Genomic DNA, 22,057 nt, shown 5'->3' with positions numbered 1-22,057 from the left:
TTACCACCTTGCATATAAAAAGTTAGACAGAGAAAATAGTGCTGGTCATGAAAATGAAAGTAAAATAAACCAAAAATCTACTTGCTGCTCTACTTTCTTCAGATTTTCAGTGAAGGCTATCCATCATCCTTCAATAAATTTCCCTGTTGCACTACCTCAACTGCTAATCAGAGAGGTTGTAACAAATTATTTTGATGTAATAATTGAATGAATGTATAACAAAGATTTGAGCTCTACAGAGAAGAATAAAACAACACACTAACATCCTGTTCCATGTTGGAATTAATTCTACTCTTCTGGTACAAATATCACATAAAATTACAATGGTTCAGCTTTAGCTGTATTAAATTGCAAGACAACTTTGTGTACTTAACTTTATGATTTCCTTCACTCTCAAGTTTTGTTTGCAAAACTCCTCCCAATGGCTTAGAGCAGTAGAAAAAGTTCAAATAACTACATCAGCTGGATGTTTATGCAAAAATAGAAGTGCTAATGTACTTTTAATTTGTGTGGTTTTTTATTTTGTGGTGTGATGATCAATAGCGTGGTAGCATGGGCAGAACTGATTTGGATGAATTCAGTAGAAATTTTTATAAATATTTTTAAGTCTCTTATGGAAGTACCCATTTTTGGAGACTTTTTTGCCTGCCTCTTCACTTCCTTTCTTATTATTTATCAAAATAAAGAACTCTGTCAAATTTTAGTTTATATAATAACACCATTTAAGAATCAATCAGTTATAATCTATCATAAAATAATATTTAAAATGGTATTTCTATCATTTGCAGGATTGAAGATATTTCTATTAGTAATTTTCTGTTATTAAATAATTTATGAACATGTGGATCCTCCAAAAAGCCTTCATGTATGGGTTTTAAAATTTCTGTGAACATGGCATGCCAGCTCCTTTGTATGATTTTGTAAGTTTCTTCAGTTTTAAAATACTAGGGACCTAAATTACAGTGTCATGAGGATTCTAGAATTTCAATAATTTGTTTTATGTTTTTTCCGTTGTTGTGGTATCTTCCTGGTGTCATATTGGTAATTGTAGATTATAGTTTATGAACCATGGTAAATGAAACTAAAAGGTCATCAGTAAATTAAGCTGCTCAGCCTTCAGTATCTTAGGGTATAAAAAATCATTGTCCTTTATATAGTATATGAACTTATCTAGACTACCAGCACTACTGCTGTTTTGTTTGTCTTAAGAATAAGAACATTATATTTTTTGTTGTTACCTGGTGAGTTGCTTATGGGGTTGTTCGTTTTGGGGGGTAAAAGTTTCTCCATTTTAAGCAGTCATTTATTCTACATATTAGAATGGCTTTCATTCTGTTTGAGAACTGAAATACAGCTGTGCATTAAGCTCATCATGAATGTGTCTAGAAAGAAAAGGAAGGGTTCCCTATTTATTTGTGCACATGTTTCAGTTCAGACTTTTTCCAGAAGGTGATTTGGGTGTTTTATTTTCCAGGGTCTTAACATGCTAGAATTGCATGTATGCAATTATAGTAATTGCAAAAATCAGATCTGCAAACACTTTGAGGTCAAAACCAGTGTTTGTAATGAATTTATCATACTTTCTGGCTGAGGTCTTCTATAATCCTTGAGTAGAGAGTTAATTTGAATAGAAATGGTGCTATTATCAGATACCTGTGTATCAATTCATGCTAAGGTTGCTGTCTGCCTGAAACATGCATGGATTGTAGGATGTCTTGCTCATAGATTATTCCTTGTACCATTTGCATGACAACATTAAGAGGTCATTTATAAACAAATAGTATGACCTGCAAAGGAACAGAAAAATAAAATATGTTTTGCAATTTGTGGTAATTCTACATTGCTATGAGTATATTTCACAATATCATTGCCAAAAGGCTAATTTCCCATGTTTTGGGATGAAAGATAAGCAAAGAGAAATATAACCTTAAATAAATACTGTTTAAGGAAGTTGGTTTAAAGGAAATACCAAAATAAAAACCCAAAGTAAAATTCAAATTATTAAGTTGTTGCCTACATTGACCAGTATGTCTCAGTACAGGCAATTTATTGTATTCAGAATTAATTATTTCTTCTCAAAATATTATAATTAACCTGAAAGTTCAATAGGCATCTACAAGACTTTTTAAGATCTGAATTTCAAAGCAGAATTTTGAGTCCATTATCTGGGAATTTTGTGAAAAATTATTCCAAAAAAAATTAGAAACCAAATGTTCAGAAAAATGGAAAAGAGTTAAATTATTTACATCTTTGCTAGGCTAGTATTTTGCTGCAATGTTCAATTAAAAAAAAAAGTACTCTGAAGACTGAAAAACATGTTTTGCTTAATGGGGGCCAAGAATGGTGGGTAATGCAATAGGGAAAATATTATTCCCCATTTAATGATTTGTTTTTTTGTTGATAAATTGAAATGGTCTCCTTTAAAATTTCTCAAATGTAACAAAATAGATATATTACTGAATATGTTGTGCCAGTAGGATACTACATGTATAGCTAATACAATTTTGAAATGTAGATTGCATTTTAAGTACATAATTGATTGATCAGGCATTGATTTAAAAATATATACAACTGACATTTGCGGTGTTGTGAGCTGCAAGAAGAGAAACACAAAGGTGGAAATTTTAACAGAGATGCAATACAGCTTTTAGCATTATTTCAGATGATTGCTGTTTACTTCCATAATACTGTGAAATTCAATTGAAAATTCTGAATGTTTAAAAGAGAGTGTTAGAATAATTTTAATAATTGAATAAAAACATTAAGAAAATGCATGAGTAGATGCTATCAAATCTTTTTCAGCATTATAGTTTACTTGTTTTTTGAGTGATAAGTAAAATTTTGCTCTTTATTCTTAGATACAAAGCAACTGAAGTCACCCTTTAATATTGGATCTTTGGCCTATAGAAAGATGAATGACTTTCTGATGGGAAATCAGAAGCATCTATTGACTCTAAAGCATAAATTGTCAAAAACACACTGGCAAGAGCTCACTGATAAATCAGTTTACAGAAAGCCTTGATATTTCAACTTCTAACATTTTAAAAGGGATTAAGCTTCCTCATGTTGAAGTGCACCTGGTTTCTAAATATAGAATGAAGGGATGAAGTGGAATCTTCACTTTTACTATTGTTGAGAAGCGTAACAGATTTACATCTGGCAAGCAGAACCCTTTGTTTGTGGTTATTGTATGTCTTTAATTCTGAAACAGGATGACTACAATTTAAGCCCATTTATAAAGCCATTGATGTTTTTAATTAAGCTCAAAAATAAACAAACAAAAAAGAGCCACAAAATGTGAACTGCAGCAAAGGATGTATTAATCTTGAATTCAGGAGCCTAAATATTGCAAAGTACCTTAAATCAAATAAGATCAGAGTTGATTGGGAATGAAAAAGAACTGGAAAAATTAATTTTTTTTTTTTTTAAAAATAATTGAGATTTTTCTCCTTTTATTCCAGCTCATTTTACACAAAATGTTTTTAATAAGATTTTCAGTGGACCATTCTCATGTCTTTCTTTGTATTTTAATAATATTTATGTGCAAAGTGTTCAAGACATCTTATAAGCATATTTTGATTCATAAATCAAGAGAGTTTAAGTAGACATTTTGACTTCCTTCATTGTAAGAATTCTGGACAATGCATGTGATTTTCCTTTATTTATTCCTTTTTTATGATTTTGTTTTACCTCTTTAGATCTTCAGTGTGTTGTCGCAAATAATCACCTTGTTAACTGAATATGCTTGTGGTTCTTTTCTTTTTAATATTAAATGTGTGACTCATTACATTGCTAAAAAGGGTACTGCATTCTAAGTGGACACTAGTTGGTAAAAGGGACACCTCTTCTTTTTTATAAAATAATTGCTCCTGAATATATCTGGTGCAAAAAAATCTTAAATTTCCTTAAAAATTAATGCTTTACAGTTTTTCAAGGTACAGCTATTAGAGGTAAACTATTCTGAATTACTAAAATGTAAGTATTCTGATAGTTTTGCAAAGTTTAACATATTCATACATTCTAATTTTGCTAAGAAGAAAATATTCAGTAGAAATAGGACCCAAAGCTCTTTGAACATTAACTATGTGTGCCTCATACCTAATCTAAAATACAATAAACCAGAACAGAGTTTGATTTTGCTATTGGTTTTTAATGATGGATCAGGATTCTTTTATTTTAAAGACATAGTCCTGTAAGTTGTTGTTTTTTTTTGGTGTGACTCTGCTTTTTGCACTTATCCTCTAGCTCTGTGGCCACATTTAGGTATAAGGTTTTTTTAATATATTGAAAACTTTTTTTTACTTAACCAGACTTCATTCTATATTACCTTTTTCACACCCTCTATTAGCAGTAATAACTTTAAAATACATTTTGTAGGGAAATCACTGTATAATAAGTAATATCTGTATATACTCATAGGACTAGATTCTAATATGATGCAGAAGGCCAGCTGTCTACATTTAGCAAAAAGTCGACCTTGAAATTGGTAAGCTTAGAAGAGTAGTCATGAAAGAGCAGTTCAGGCAAAAAGGAAATGATCCATTGAAATCATAGCTTTCACAAGTCATTACATTGTTTACTGTGTTTCCTCAAGGGATTGTTTTGCCTTTTGGATAACTAAGAAGCCTTGATTATTTTTCTAGCCTGCAGAAATATGAAAAAGCTTTATCATTTAATCTTTTGGTAGACATATACATATATATACATATTAAAAAAAAAGTAATTTCAGCTTACTTCCTGATAAAGCAAAAGAAAATAAACAAAAAAGCCCACCTTACCTTCTTTTTATAACTGCAACAAATAGCCTTTTTTTTTTTTTTTTGCTATTACATGAGTATTTGTCACATAAAATTAGTTATGTGATCATTTTTGAGTCCTTAAAATTTTCTGCTATGTTTACATGGAAACAAAGATTAACATAATCAGACTGGTATGGGTAGAGATGGTAAGGGGGCGATATGCGTGCGTAGGATTCTTCACAATCAAATGATAAAGCACAAAACCTGCCATGGCTTTGTTCTCATTTCTCAATAGTAATGCAAGCTATTTTTTCTCTAACAAATCCAGAAAAGTTTTATGTGTTCATGTTTCCCAGAATTCTTAAAAACTTGTTTCCAAATTCATCTATGTGACCAATCATGTCTCTCACTGTAGTCTCAAAGGTAGTATTTTCAGCTAGAGTGGGATGTTTTGAGCGGCTTTTAAGCAGTTCTCCCTCAGGTATTCATCATTTTCTGGGACTGGGGATTGCAAAGAAACCAGGAAAAATTTGGTGAAATTGAGACTGAACTGGGATTTCTGGCACACAGAATTATAACACCAGAAGCTGCAGTATGAATGCTGCTGTACTGTTTGACCTAGTGCCAGGATCTGAAGCAGCTGGAGCCTCATCCTGGGAGGGCATACATAATAAAAAACAAGAAGAATTTTCTAAATGTCAAAATTTTGCTTGAGGGAAACCATATTCCCAGTACAGTTTCTGGCTGTATTCTACTTGCAGTAGCTCTCAGGTCCTTTTATGTGCTTTTTACACTCATTTCCCTAACCTTTTCACAATTTCTAAGATCAGAAAAGACAAAGGCACAATTATTTTTATGGCTTTGTGCTTGCTGGGGCAGTTTTGGCTTATGTGGTTAAAAATGTCCTTCTGGCCTTTAGTCCAGGTTCCAGACTGCCTGGGCTCAATTTCACAGTTGAACTACCAGAAATTCAAACCAGATATGAAGGCAGTGCTCCTGGCTGACTGTCACAGGTAAGAACTGATCTTACAGATACAGGATGTCCTACAAAACATGAAAATAGATATCAGAATACAGTTTCCACCTCAAAATCCCTATGAAAATTGAATGTCACTTGCAACAATAAGCTTTTGACTTCTCATCTAATCAAAAGCAAATAGTATCTTAGTGATCTCATCCATGTCAAAAAGTTGACTACTGACAATATCCTTCATTTGTGTGACATGTTTGACCATGTTTTTTCCTCATCTTACAGGATCCATATTTATGGCCAAAAAAATAAAAACCAAACAAACTAAAAAGAAACCAACATTCAAGGAACATATTCTTTCCAAGATTGCAATTTATTCTTTCTGTGTGTCATTTATTGCCATTCCCTTATTCAGCCTATTTAAAAACTTTCTTCCTATACTCACACATTCAGTACTTATGATGAATCCAGTGCAGTTATTTTAAACTGCTATAATAGAAGTCTACTTTAAGTCACAGTGTTCTTTGTACCAATCTATACTTCTCATTTTTGATCAAATTCTTATCTTCCTGTATTGATTGTTCTCTTCACCAAAAGAAAGCAGATGGAAATAAACTGCAAAATAAATTTTCTCATTTCGATTCTTGTATCTGGTGTTAGCCCATAAATCTCAGCAGCACTAGTACTTCTATGGAGTAATGCAGGCAAACCTTTCAGGTTTAACTAATAACCCAATAATATCTTGATAATTTTTTTCTGTTTTATATATCAGCCAAATGTGGTGGTTGATAAGAAAAAGGTGGAAAAAAAAGCATATTCTTGGCACATACTCATCACCTCATAATAAACAAAATCCTTGTATGAATCTTAGAATGCTAAAGGCATTTCTCAGATAAGAAAAAAACAAAACAAAAAACTAGGAAAAGAGAGGAAATAAACCTGAAAGGTGCAAGTTTTCAGTCTACTTACAAGTCCGACTGAATTTGAAATACCTGGAAATAATGGATAACCTTAATAATAAACCATACTACCAAGATTTCCTATAATGTAATTCTTTGTACCTTTTTTACAGATCAGTGGATTTGAAATCCAGATCTATATCTTTTCAATTTCATGTAACTTAATAAGGGAGGAAGAACATGTAGCTCTTGGCAAGCTATGGTTGGGCAATCGACATTCAGAGCTGACATCTAACTGTAAAAGGCCCCTATAATATGATCAGCTGAGGGCAGGTTTGTGATTGATTTGTAGCCCATTCCAAGCCCTTTTGTATAGTATCCTATTGAGTAAAATATGGCATACTTGTTGATGCTTAATTACTAAAGGAATAGGAGTTGGAAGTGGAATTTCAGCTATCAGATCTCTTATTTCACTGGTTGCTCATATGGTAGATTTTCAGATACTAAGTAAAGGAAAAAGCCTAATGTAATATTTGTGGGGAGATTTTCGTCATTGAGTTTTTTGCTACAGGCTGTACTTTGCCCTCTGAATTACCAACACTGTTACCTAAGAGCAGATATTTGCTTTTTGGTAAGAGTATAATATCTTGGTATGCAGTATCATACATTTGTATATTTGATTTAACCATTTAAAAATTACAGAAATTCATTCTATACTAGTGTATTTTGCAAAAACATTCAATTTAATTTCCTCCCTTTCACCCCCAGCTAAGTCTGTGATACTGCAGGTATACCCTTTAACAGTGTTAGGGAATAGAACATTCTTGCTTGTCTTATTTTTGAAGTACCTACATGTTAGTAGCTTTACAAAAATCCTAATTATCTTCCAGAAGAGAAGCTCCTCTATGACACTTTAAAATGCAAAGCATATAAAAATTTTTTGGTTAGAACTTGGGCAGCTTGGTTTTGTGTGTTATTTCGTAACTGTCTGTAGTAGATGTGAGATGAGAGATGTGGGGTAAAATGTCTCTGGTGACAAAAAAAGGGAAAGCTTATTACCCTGCTTCCCAACAAATAGTGTTGTGAAAAAATGGACTTTTTTAACACCCTTTTTTAATCTGTCATCTGCATTATTATAGCATTTTAGTCTTGACTAAGACAGCAAGTTTATTTCTGTTCAAAGTATCTTTTTGCGGGGAACTCCACTTAAATTTAATTACCAGAAGTAAGAGCATGTTGACCTTCCTATCCAAATTTTATAGGCGTTATCTATATTTCTTTTCATTTGTTAGCATAATTTTTAAAGCATGTCATAGGCTTTTTGTGAGGTTTTGGCTTCTATTTTGGTTTTCTCTTAAGATATGAAACTGTTTCAGTATTGGTACGCAAAATATTAACTTTTCAACCAACTGCAGTATTTGACAGCTTCTACACTCAGTCAACATTATTATTATTGCACGACTGTAAAACTAACATTCTGGCAAAAGCAATTGGAAATTATTTCCTTTTGTTTAGCTTCTGATTTTGTTGTAGCCCAGTAAAAGGAGAGACTGGTAGTACAATAAAGGTTATTTCCTTCTACAAATGACAAGCACAGCAAAAAAAAATTCAGATATTAATGCACAACTAATTAAATATCCACCATAATTATTAACAGTTTCACTACCATCTACTTTTTAATAACAAAGATCAGTATTCTATAAATAGTAGTTTTCAGTGTGAAGAAATCTTTACTGTACTACATCTTCATTTCCCTGTATAAGTAGACAGAATTTCCTCATAAGGACCAAAACCTGCAAACCCAAGAAAATAAGCATTGTGATGCAGGCAAAAGTGTAATATACATAATGTCTCAGTTAGAAGTTTAAAGCTCTAAATCCACATCTCTTAGAGGCAGAGAGTGAGTTTTTATTCTTGGACAGCTTTTAATCAATTTGGCTTCAATCCTTGACTAAATCTCTTTGGACTACCCAGGAGTAAACCAGAAGCGCATTCTTGAATTCATAAATCCATTTGCAATCCAGTTAGTAACATACAATTTTTAGCCACCTTAAATTGCAATATCAGATAAATAATATGCTTTTAGATTTTAAGGATGTTAAGGGATCTCTGTGTGTGTGTGTATATATATATATATATATATATATATGTATGTATGTATGTATGTATGTATATATATGATTTTTGGATGGATTGAGTCAGCTTCTCTTTTTCTATTATACATGCATATACATACACACACACATATGATGTGTTTATGTATATTTCTGCATATAATATACATATATATAGATGTATGTATGTATGTATGTATACATATATACATACATATGATGTTTACGTCATAATCTACTTCTAAAAATGTTTTCAATATAGAGAGCTAAAACTTCAACTCGAAGCAGTCTAAAGTTCCATGACACTTTCCACATTAAAAAAAAATGCAGAGAGAACGGTATGATTTATTTAATTGAATATCTATCTATATCCTATAATCCAGGATATCCTATAATCCAGGATAATGTTTCAGGATATAAAGTTAGTTATGTTGGTATATGAACATTTTTGCATAAAGAGCAGCACCACAACAATAATGCTGTTGGACCTTAGCTTGCAGTTGGGAATAAATAACTGCATAAATGTAGAATTAAAGGAAGAAAAAATATTGTCTGGCCACATCCTATTATATTTTTGCCTTTCATTTTGTCTTAAATGAGTTTTTAAATTTTATTAATTAACATTTTATCTACCTGTGTGTTGAGAGATGTTGAAAGTAATTGGCAATTAAATGATTTTGTACCTAAAAATACAATAATTTGATTAGTAATTCCTGATAACAGATAAACTTACAGTTCATCAGGATCATGCTAAAGAAGTCTCACTTCACAAAGTGAATTCTTAAGGGCAAGAAAAGACAATATAAACATTAGTAAGTTGCATTGGATTACATTATTTTTATTTTGACTGTCACTTAAATTCTCTGCAATATTTTAAGTAATATAATACTTATGAAGAAAAAAGTAAAGTTAGATCATGGTAACCTGCAGAAGTTGCACTGTTCAATCCACCAAGGTTTTTAGCAGTAATATTGCTTTTCTGAAAACTGTAGAAACTTTTCTACACAGCCACTACTATGATTTACTTATCATTACGTATGTTATGTAGTCTGATTCCAGTAGCTGTCCATAATGGCCGTCATTAAAAGTAAAAAGCTGTGATGACCTTTAAAGATGGGACCTGAATATGCATAAATAAACATTTTTCAGTCTAAGAAAAGCTTTTAAATTAAACATAATTTTATAAGTAATACAGCTTAGTTGTGAATTAGTTATACACCAGTTGTCTTAAATCTGATGCAAATAAAAAATCCCTGAATTAGTAATTTGTCTGTCAAGACTGGCTGATTTAGTTTCATAAACATTATAATGCCGTTTTTGAAAATCACAACTGAGGACTAATATTATCATAATACTCTGGGAAAAAAAAAAAAAAAGATTCAGAGTGCTGAAAAATGAAGTTTCCTGAGTGACAAAAACTTAAGTGAATGGAACTGCAGTTTTTCTTCATTGTTAGGTAACTCAATTAATAATTTCTTTCCTCCAATATTGTAACAATAATAACAATTGGAACAATAATAAAGCTCTGTTACTAATAGTGTACCACCTACAATTTAAACATTTAACCAACAAATGTGTCATGTCCTAGATACTCAAGCCAGATGTGATTATATTTCTTAATAATGAAATTCCATTCTAGTCATCATTGTTATCTCTCAGGCTTTATGCCAGTAAAACTGAGTCAGAAGTTAATACTGTATAAAAAGGTTGAAACCTCAAACTTAAAATATTCAAATATCTTCTTATTTGTGAGCCCTTCTTTCCAAATTATGTGGGAAAATAATGAGATCATAATGCATGAACTCTGAAAAACACAGATGTTACACAAATACACACAGCCAGAAATTGACTTGGATTTGAAGAGAAGCAGTATATCTTTTTTTTTTTTTTAATTGTTTTTATAAGAATAGAATCTTGGACCATGGAAAGTAAATGATTGGTCAAATCTTGACTTTCCAAAAGCTCCATAATACATTTCTGTAGCAACATTTTATTATTCAGGTCATTATGGAAAATATTATTGGAAACTAAATACAGGTATTCGGGAAAGTTATACTAACTTCCCAGCTGAGCATCTAGCAGAGTGTCTCATCTATAGATATCAATTAATGAAGTGCTAAGTGTCATGTGACATATATTTACAAGTTAAATATTTGTATTGTAACAAAATGCTGTGAGTAATGACTAGAACACCAAATTAGGAAAACACTGTATATATAGGGGATAACGAATGTACCAGTTTTACCTCATCCTTTTATGTTCTTGTCAGGTCAAGTCACTCGAAAATTTACAGAAGTGGAACTGCACATGTACATGCATACTGTTATAATTGTACCTTAAATAAAGCCAAAATGTAATTAGACTAGACATTTCAGTTGACTTATAGAGTATTAGTCATTCCATTGCAGAATATTCATGTTCTTGTACACACATAAGCACAAACAGACTTTAAAGACAAAAAGCTGACACTGCACTTGTATTTTTAAAAAATCACATTCTCTTTGTGCATGTCAGATATATATGCAGGCTCATAACCAGCTGGAGCTGGCGAGTGTCTGTCTGATGGTAGCTGTAGTAATTTACACCCACAATAAATGAAATAAAATAGAGCTTTTCTGTTTTAAATATGAATACTTAGAGTATTTTTGCTTGTAAACTGGGGGTGTCAATATTTTTTCTGTTTGCTTTGCTGTACTGAAAGCATAATGTGTGCTGAAGCAGGTGGCAGAGACAGTGAATCAGCATTTTGAAGGCTGAAATAGATTTTCTAGAAGTACCACTGGAAGTACCAAAGTGGATTATTAAGGTTTGAGATTAAAGGAGTGATAAAAATGACAAGCACAAAAATGTTCATCTGCTCAAAGGTACTGTCCTGCTCATTTTGTTGTAAAGTATACAAACATATCACTTTGCTAAGTAAAACTGGAGAGGGTACATCTAGTTATATATTAGAACTGGGTGAAAAATGTCAGAGGGTTTAAGATTTTGATGGATAGTATTTTTTAACTTGTTGCTGATCCTTTTACAGTTCACTGATACTGCTGTGCAATATTCTTCAAAGCAGTAGGCAAATCCTCAATGAAAATACAGTAATAGCTGAAATATTCACCTACCAGGGTTTTTTTGCAGTGAAGTTAAAAAAAAAAAAAAGTTATTTCATATCTGTGTATGGATCTGGTCTTAATAAGTGTCACTATTTCCTATTAAAGTGGTGGATTTATATTTGAGGAGACAGGAACAAAAATCACAAATGAATGTTTGTATAATGTTAAAATCCACGTGTTCCGTGGGGGCAGTGGTTGGAGACAGGGACGAACACACACACCAAAGCTCCATGGGACACACAGCCTGTCTTATTGTTGAGAGCCTTCTTATAGAGGGAGTTCAAAACTGCCATGTCTCTACAGCTCAATGGCCTGATCCTCACACAGCCCAGCTCCTGGCCAGGGAGATGCCTGCAGCTCAGGATGGAACCTGATGGGTGAAGGTCCCTGTCTATCAACCCAGAGCTTGATTCATGAAACCAGGCTGGGTTTCTTATTTATCAGTACAAGCCAGCTTGTACAGTAACATGTTTGGATCAGAAAAATACAATTTAGGTGCACATATGTTTTGGTGTAATTCACATCACTGGGGATTGTAGCTGGTATTAGGAAATTTAATTTAATTACGCTGAAAAACCTCATCAGAATGCTGTCATAGTGACAAATACTTACTCAGTCTTCTTGTGTCAATATACTAAGACCAACTGACCAATACAAAATATTTTGTGCTTTCTTTCATTTTGTTTGAATTCTGTGGCTGTAGTCAGTAAAATATTGGGCTGGCACACGAGCTTGAAGTGAACAGGAGTAAATGATAAAAATACAGGTTTAATTTGGTTTCAAATTTTGAGTTTGCATAGTTGTTTCATCCTGGAATTAATGAACGGAAAACAACTAAGAAAGTAAGAAAAATGCTAAAATGTCTGCAAATGAATTAATTGCAGATGTTTAACTGTAAATAATCTTTCTCAATATAAAAATATTTTTGGCCATGAAAACTATGGCTAATTATCATTACTAGCTTTAAATTGTAAGACAGGAATGTAATATGTTGGGCAAGACCACTGAGTGAGGGAAACAAATGCAGGTGGCTCAGTGAAAGCAGCTGCTCTGTAAAGAATATGTAAAAATTTATTAGCTTGAAAAAGTTATATAACTTTATAAAACTGTAATGAATGGTGTATTTGGGCTAGCAATGGGGGTTTTTTTGTTTCATTGTAACAAATATTTATGCAATAAATACATATTTTCCATTTCCACACAATTAGTTTATATTTCCAGACATAATGTTGTATATACAAGAAATTACATCAGTACAGAAATTTAAGTGAGAGTGCTGTTTAAACTCAGTGGTGTAGTGAAAGATGGTGGCAATGAAGTTTCATTATTTTTGTTTACCGCATTAAACTTTCTGTTCATCATTATGAACAAATGAACCAAAATGAACAAAATAAATGCCTCATATAAAATGTGCAGTGATAAGATATAAGTGATCCTCACTTCACTGATGGAGAATAAGAGAGAGAAGGTTAAATACAGGAAGTACTTCATGCAGAGTAGGATTTACTAGTACAGCATCCTAAACATGGATATGACCAGAGGCTAGAGAAGGGAACAGCACTATTGCAAGGATCCATTCTCTTAAGGAAGAGACAGTCTCCCAGCTTAAGTCCTGTTTTATATTCAGTCTTGGAATATTGTCAGAATATGTGCCAAAAAGGTGTACAACTGCTGTGTGAAATTCCTAGGTTGTAGTAAGGGAGATAGTTTGCTTATCATCAAGTAAAAGTGGACAGTAATAGCCATGAATGATGTAAGTCTTGCAATGAACTGGCACATTTCCAAAACAGTTTTTCCTAAGAAACTTGGTGGAGAGCAAGTCCTTTTCTTCAGCACATATCTCTTGGAATGACTTTTTTTTAGTACCTCTCCCCTGCTGGAGGAAGAAAAAAACCACCTTTTTAGTATAGTGCTCAGAAGTGGCTCAGAGTGGCTCAGATTATATCTTACGCAGTTACAGTTTCACATACAGTTACCTATATAAAAGTTCTTTACTCAAAGTTGGGCTTTCTAGTGCACACTGGAAAAGAATGTTTTGTACTATAGGGCAGTGATTCACAGCACTGTGTGGTATGCTAGTGATGAAAAATCTGAGCAATAGTGGCTTTGACAGGTCTTTGAACCATTGCCAGTATGCTTTCCTTTTGATAAACTATGTCAGTTTATCCAACTATCTCCTTTGATATATTTACATAATGATTAATTGAGGAGAAATGTCTTCAGAGCTTTCTGAAGAAGCGTAAAATGAGATTCACTGACTTGCTCACTCACCTAATTTACTGTTAATGCAGAAGGGGGAGTGAAATAAAGTTATCTATCCTTCTTCTGTTTGAATGATTCAAAGTAGATCAAACTTTGTCACTGTTAATACCAGTTCCTAGTGCCTTTGTGTTGTGCTGATTCAAATTCAAAATGCCTCTGAAACTCCTCTTGACATAGTAACTACTACTTGTCACAAATTATTAGTAAAACCTAATATTCATTTTATAGTACCTGTCACAATTTTGAAAGTTAAGTTCCTTAAATATTAAATATTCTGACAGTTGAAAAAAATAAATGCAATTGCTCCTTCTCTTCTAAGATTGTACGTTTTCTTAATTGATGTTCAGTTCCAGAATGTCTTAAAATAAGGTTAGAGCTTCCTACAAGCTTATTCTACCTTTGAGGCCACTGAAGTAACTGCTACACCCACCTCCCTTAGAAAGTTCTGTCTGGCTGAAACATTAATATAGCTCTTTTTATGTTTTGCCTCAAAAGTAGATGAAATTTTTTTAGTAGTTTTGATTTCTATTGAAACAGCTCTGCATGTGACTTGTGAAATGCTCCTTAGAAAACATAACTTCCCCCCAGAAATAAGTATAGAAAATAATTGTATTTTCTATACTTATTTCTGGAAATTACTCAGGTAGATTAATCTCATTCTTCAGATTTTAAGAGGCAAGATATCTTCCTTCATTTCTTAACAGCAAAAGTAACTTATAGGTATCAGAATCAGATGCCATTCATGGGACTTTTCGGTCTTTATTCAAATAAACAGTGTGTCTCATCATGATATATTCCTGTGAGTGAGAAGTTCTGATATCAGGTCCTCAAAAATGTGTATCTTAGTTATTCTCTCACAGTATTTTCTGAAATCTGGCCAAGAGCTTCCCTAACAATCCAGAAAATGATGTCTTATATGTTCAGAAGAAAGGGTAGTACTGAAGACCTTCAGAGTTTATATAGTGCATCAGATTTGGTTTTGTTGTAATATACAGAGATAAGTACTGTTTTCCAAAAAGAGAACATAAATCAGGAGAGTTCTTTGAAGGGGAGATCTTGTTTTTGATTCATTGAAATATATCCAAGATTCCATTCTGTTTCTGTACATTTTTTTTATATTGAGCTTAACTCATATGTATCAGTTTTGCAACATAGGAAGACAAGACCAGAAAACAGCTAAGAAGCTATACATGAAGCTGGATTATGTTCAAGTATTTCTTAATTTTCTTCGGTTCATTTTAGTAGCTATGACAAGTTCAGCTGATACTTGGTTTCCTAGATACAACTTACGTTATTTAAACCATTCTAAAAGAGAAGGACAGTTGTGCAGACATTGAATGATTTCCTGTGAAATTCAGTTATGGAAGGATACTAAACCATGACACTGTCCTGACGGACAGCCATTATATCATTTTTTATACACTGGTAAAATGATAGGTAACACCTGCTTTTAGTCTCCTTCATATCAGTAATGTCTCTTTCATGCAGAAAATAACTGTGTACTAGAAGTATTAGGATTCCCCAACTATTCAAAGTCCCTTGTTCTAGTAATCTTTAAAGAGGTATTTTTGTGATCGTACACTTTGGCTGAATGCCCTATATCATCCTAACTTGCGAATGTTAAAATCAGAAGGAAAAGAGACTGTGGAGATGAAAACACCAGTTGGTTAGAGTGTGGTGCTAATAACACCAAGGATGCAGGTTTGGTCCATTTATGGGCCATTCACTTAAGAGGTGGACTCAATGATCCTTGTGAGTCTTTTCCATATGGACTAAGGCTGTGCATTTTGAGACCAGTTAGACATAGGTCTTTCATCAGGCGATAACAACTCTTTTTAAAGAGCTGGATTTTCCTCCACTGAATGCTCTTTTGGTTTTTCATGTGCTAAGATTGGTTGTTTTGTATGATATTTTTAAATATAGATAATACGTGACTGTGAGAAAGACTTTTTAGTCCTGATAATAATCTCATAGAAAACAATAGAATGGAAGCTTCAAATAAAGTTTGTCAAGGAGATTCTCCTGAGAAGTCACAAAGTTCAGAAAGAAACACTTTTCTTTCTTAAGCAAAGTAAACTCCTTCTTAGAGAGGAGTCTAGGTGAGGCAGGATCCATCCTAGTCCCAGACTTAGTCAAAAGTTTATGTCTAATGGTTTATGTAGGTGTATTTCAGCCTTTATGTAACTATTTCCAACAGGATTAAGGACAGCAAACCAAACATATTTATATGAATAAAGTATGTTGTTTTTTTTTTTTTTAATTGATGATGACAGTGATTATACAAAAAAACTTTAATCAAAGTTACTTCCTGCACAGTATATTTTTATCTACTTTTTTTAAAGCAACATTGAAGTAATTATATTAAGACTAGCAAAATAATTATTCACAGGAGATTTATGTTACTCAGCCATACCAATGACCCTGAACAACTCTTTCATTCAGACTCCAGGAGTAGCCTTGAGGGGGTGTCCCCACTCAAGGGAGTAATCTCCACATGCAATCCTAGAAGGAGTGTGTTGCAAGTCCCTGCTGTAACAAGAGGGACTTATACTATGGGCTTTCATAGTATAAAGTGGTTGGCTGTCGTTCTTATGTTTGAAGCCAGCTGTGTCAGCTCAGCAGCCTGTAGATAAATTATGACTATTATCACTTGCTGGTTCCTTTATAAGGATGTCTATATGCTGCATCTTCACTGGTATGAGTTTCTGTAGGGAAATGTTGTTCTTCATATCCTCAGAATATTAGCTTTGGGATTGATGTGTCAGGCTGGCCTCAGTGTTCTTTAACAGCAAAAAAGCTCCTCCTCTCCATATATAATCAATAAGTATGGCAGATATGGTAAAGTTCAGGCTGTTCTATCTTCACTTAGGCAGAGCATCACACTACATACCAAAGGCAAAAGAACAGCTATCAAAAGTGTGGTTGAAAATTACTATGCAGAAATTTTATATGTGAAGCAGTGACTGCAGAACTAGGTTCTGATCTAGCTGTACTTCTCAGGCTTGTTCAATGTCTGTGGAAGAAAAAATAAAATTCTGTGTCCTATATATCTTATTCATAGCTCAAGGTCTCTCATTTCTTCTCAGGTTTACTTGCTTCAGTTAATCCCTGGTTTCAAATTTTGAGGCTTTTGTCTTTGTCTTTTATCACTGAAATATGGCTTAGAACAGTGCTGCTGTGATAACTTTCCCACAGCCTTTCTGAAAAATGAACCAAGTTGTGATTTATGCTCTTTAGCATCTTTGGCTATTTAGATTCTTCTTGATAATTACTTTCCTTGCATTTTGCTAGGCTATAAATGGGAATTTCTAATTCTATGCGCTCTATATCTTGAATTGCCTCTTTCAAACAAAGGAAGCTAAAATAAAAAGGCCTAGGGGTTTATCACAGCAATGCTTTTACTCTACACACCTTTTTAAGGGGCCAAGAGGGTTGTCACCTGCTAGCAATGCATCAACATCATTTACCAGATATTGCCCCCCACTCTCCACCTCTATTATCTGTCAATAAACTTAAAGAACAAAACCCTTGGACTGTTTATATAGGTATACACCTAGATTTTTAATTCTCAAATTGTGAAAGAGGATACTATTCAGCTTAAGAAATTAAATAATGTCATATTTTTGTATTTTAGAGGTTTTGAATGCTGTAGACCAGTCATTTTTCATTTCACTAAAACATTAGAAGACTCAGTTGTCAATTGCTTGCATGCAGAAAATCTGCTTTGTAATAAGTGCAGGCAAATTCGTCCCTGCTGCAACTTTATTGACTTGAAATTAAAATCAGCTTCTGTTAAATGATTCATATGGGAAATACACAGTTTGATTAATCAAAGGAAAGCATCCTTTCTGATATGTGTTAGTTTTAAACCTTAACTGTTGCTAATACAATTCTTGCAATTATTGCAATTAAATGTGAAAAAAAATAATGGAATTCAAGAGTGGTGTAAGTGCTGGTGCTGGCTAAATTGTCTAATGAACTGCACGTGAAGAAGCAGATATTAAGGCATGTATGAGCGTGGACTGTTTTGTGGTTTACATACTTAGGTATTTTCTGCCCTAGGTGTGAGATTTTGGACCATATCTTTAGTCATTTTGAGTTTTGTTCTCTTGTAGCTATTTGCTAACTTTGCTGAGTTTTTTTTTTTTTTTCCTATTTTCAATGTTAGTGATAATGATATTGTCATCCCAGTGAAGCTAAGGAAATATAAGTAAAAGCTCTTTAAACACATATCCTAGCATACAGGTACCAGGGCAATGAAATAATACTCATTCAGTGTTGTGATTTTTTTATATTGACGGTCATGGGAGAGAGCAGAGGATTTTTAACCTCCAAAAGCAAGAAAGGTAGATAATAAAATTTAAACTACATATGAAGAGCATAAAAATTGAATTCTAGAAATAGAATATCTAGAGGTATTTGAAGGAAAGCAAGTCTTCTGCTTGAATTTAGTGTATAAATTTAGAACTTTTCAAGCTGCAGTCTTGTTTATAGTTTGGCAGTTGTAGTGATGAAGAAATTGCTGACTGAACTGATGAATGGTGCCACCTTGTATAACTCCCACAGAAGAGCACTGTGCATTACTTGGAGTGAATGTGTGAGGAAACCCCAATATATTTCCCTTAACTGACTTGAAAATAAATGTTATAATATTGTAGAAACAGAAATGAAGAATAATGGAATTTCACAGGCAAAATCTGAAATATGAAAGATGCATGATTTCTTAAATTTTAAATCTAGCACAAATTAGTCAGTTATAATGCATTAAAAACATCAAAAACTTAGGATTTTTTTCAATCATTTAATTTTCAATCATCAATTTATTGATGAATATCACAGAAAATGAAGGAGGCTGTTTATCAGTTAGTATGTATAAGTGATTGATGGAAACTCTAAACTTTGATTTAATTCCCCCAGTAACCATAGATCCTTCATTTACTATGAGCCATCAAGTAAAACTGTCAAGTTCTTAGTAAAATGCAATTGAAAGACAGCAATTCATGAGTTAAGAAAAGGAGTTAGTACTTCAGAAAAAATATTGCTAAATATATTCAGTAAACTAATAATGTACTTAAAAAAATTACGTCACGTGCACAAACATTTTACAAGCACTGGTATTTAAAAGAATGTGAGAGGAATTATAAGTGAAATGAAAAGATTTTTTATATTACATGTGTGTTCAACTTGAAAGCAGCTTGTTCTTCATAAAAAGAAGCTATGTAATGCTTGGGGTTTTTACCAGAAATAAAGGATGAATTCTGCATGCTTGGGCAGCTTGAATGTAGATTTTTGGTATGTTGCATAAGACAGTAGAAAATAGAAAGGGTTAAAAGCCCCCTGAGATAAAGTTCAAATAAAGGAACTCTACATGCAGGTTTTCTCTCCTTTGAAAATTATTTTTGTGATTTGCTGTTAGTTTGCAACAAAAGATGTTTCATCAGTCACTGTAGAACATAGATTCAGATGTAATTGAAGAAAACATATGCTTTATATAAAAGGTACTGACAAAAGAAGAGAGAAGAGAAATAAGGTGGAAACTTCAAAGTCAATAATTCAGGAAGTTGAGAGATGACAAAATTATGTTCCTGTAAATCTTAGTCTATCTCTGCGTGTTCTTGCATTTTGGCACAGCCTTGTTTAATATAGATGATATCTGCATCCCTGTGAGAAGCTGTTTAAGACCTCTACAGATCTTCCCAGAAACACCCACACTATACAGCATGAATTCTGACAAACGAGATCCTTTTGACATCTGTTTTGCAGCTAACTTCTGTGCATCACTGTGCCCAAATGTATTCTACAGCCAAAAGTGACTATGGTTTGGTACACACATTAATCTTGCTGCAAGGACAGGACACACTGTAAAGAATGCTGGGTCAGAAGCCAACATGCTCTACTAGAGTTTCCTGCAGGACTGGGCAAACATTTCATATCTGTGATGTTTCAGGTGGCAGTCAGATGCTGGGAGGACACCTGGCTGCTGGACAGTCAGACAAAAAGAGCTCATGAAGAGCCTTTGACAGATGAAAGCATCGTGTGAACCAGTGTAGTGTTTTTTCAGGAAACATGTTGCAGCTTCTACCTGGTGGTCCAGACTGTGGCTTAATACAGGCTGTTGGAGATATCATCCTGCTTCTGCTCAGTGGTTATTCTTTATGGGTCTTACATTGTATTGGTGAGTACAGGGCTAATAGATGACTTCTGGGACTGCATCTTTACTGTAATGCCTCAAATCAAACAGCCCTGACATTAGAACACTGTGTATCTAAGTGTCTTTCTTTTCTGGATGTATGCAGCATGGTGAGGGGGTATAGACTACATGGTGGCATGCCTTACAGAAACTTCTGGAAAACACAGTACTAAAGACAGGAGTACTTACCTCAGGTTAGTGCCAAGTAGTTCTGCCATAATAGACTGCTTTTCAGGCATTTTTTTAATATCCTTCTAATTTCAATTACTTCATTCTGAATAAAGTTCTGCAGTCACCAAGTGAAGATGTTTTGTCTCAGAAGGAATTCACAAATTACATACTCAGCACAGTCTGCCAGACTACTGTTGATTACAATTCAACCCTGCCTTTCAAGCGAACAGTTCAAAAATGTCACCAAACTTCTGGTGACATCTAATTCTAAAGCTTTGGATAACACAGCACTGCAGAATGTTGTGTCTGTAAGTGTTCATGCATGAATGGAGGTTTTGGAAGTTAAGGTGGCAGCTAAGTCTTATGTGGCATGTGTCACAGATAACGTATATGATGTGAATGTGGACCACTCTGCCTGTGGGTGCAAGGACCCTTGTTTAACTCCCATGACAACTGTTCACAAAATTTTCTTGTTTGATGCCACAACACTGTTCTGCACAGACACTGAAAGATGAATTTATATCGTCATAAAGAAAAGGTTTGGAATCTGCTTGAGAGTAATTGAGGTGCAGCCACTGAAATCACATATTTACATAAAATTCAAAATACTGATTTAGATAAAGAGAGAAAAATATACACAGTATTTAACTCCATAGTTTTAATTCGGTTACATTTTAATTAGCTCTTAATTTGTGGACAAAGGAATTGTTACGTGTATGGGACTTCATGTTTATCTCACAGTTCTTTCTGTACAATGGACTTCACTTTTTTTGCGATTTATGAATACCTGTATAATTTCCCACCATTTTATATTTAAGTGACAGTTTTGCATCCCAAAGTAAAAATTCTTTTTTCTTTTTCTTTCTTAGAGGAGGTAATGTTAGGAACTTGGCGTATGACTCTAAACAGAATTAAGCAATATGTAGTATTTGGCTATGAATTTTTCTACATCTTGAAGCCCATACAAGCATAAAATTGGATTGTAGCTAACTGATTGTTGTGGAAACTAGATATGTCTGTTCTGGTTCTGTGTGTGCATGCTTTAAGAACTATTCAAGGTGCCTCTTATATTGTGTTTTTCAGAGTTAGATCTAAATCCATTCTTAAATAATATATATTTTTTAATTTTTACCATTCTCTGATAAAACTCAGCAGTTGCTGTGTCTGAATACTTGCATATTTTGCAATGTAGTTCCATAAACTGGTAGTTTTTCTTATGAGATTGTTTGATACCTACCTTTGACCTTTTCTGCCCAGCTTTAGAGGAAAATTAGCATGATCTGAGGAAATAAAAGCAAACAAAGGAAGACAAAGGAGCGCTGCATTGATTTAATTTCTTTCTTTTAATATCTTTCCGATTAGTCAAAATACTGGAGGTGTAGCTCTACACTTTGGGCAATTTTTTTTCTTTGTAGACAGATGTGTCTGAACTTGAAACTGCATGTATATATCTCATACTCTTATCATTTCGCTTATGCATCTTTTGGTCATTTTAAAGAGCATGTGCCATCTAAGTTTGTCATCTAACTATGCTTTATTGTTTCATATACAAATTTATATATCCAGGACTCACAGAACAGAATCATGCAGAATCTTTGAGATTAGACA

General features: G+C 33.4%; 1 protein-coding gene across 4 annotated transcripts in view; it reads left to right on the top strand.

The window, feature by feature from the left end:
- The window catches only part of CNTNAP4 (contactin associated protein family member 4), a 205,235-nt gene that overhangs the window by 53,444 nt on the left and 129,734 nt on the right, over positions 1-22,057 (top strand). The gene's annotated exons all lie outside the window — the stretch shown is intronic.

This window comes from Passer domesticus, chromosome Z (genome assembly GCF_036417665.1).
Source record: "Passer domesticus isolate bPasDom1 chromosome Z, bPasDom1.hap1, whole genome shotgun sequence".
Classification (NCBI taxonomy): Eukaryota; Metazoa; Chordata; class Aves; order Passeriformes; family Passeridae; genus Passer; species Passer domesticus.
This window is presented reverse-complemented; position numbering and strand designations above follow the sequence as displayed.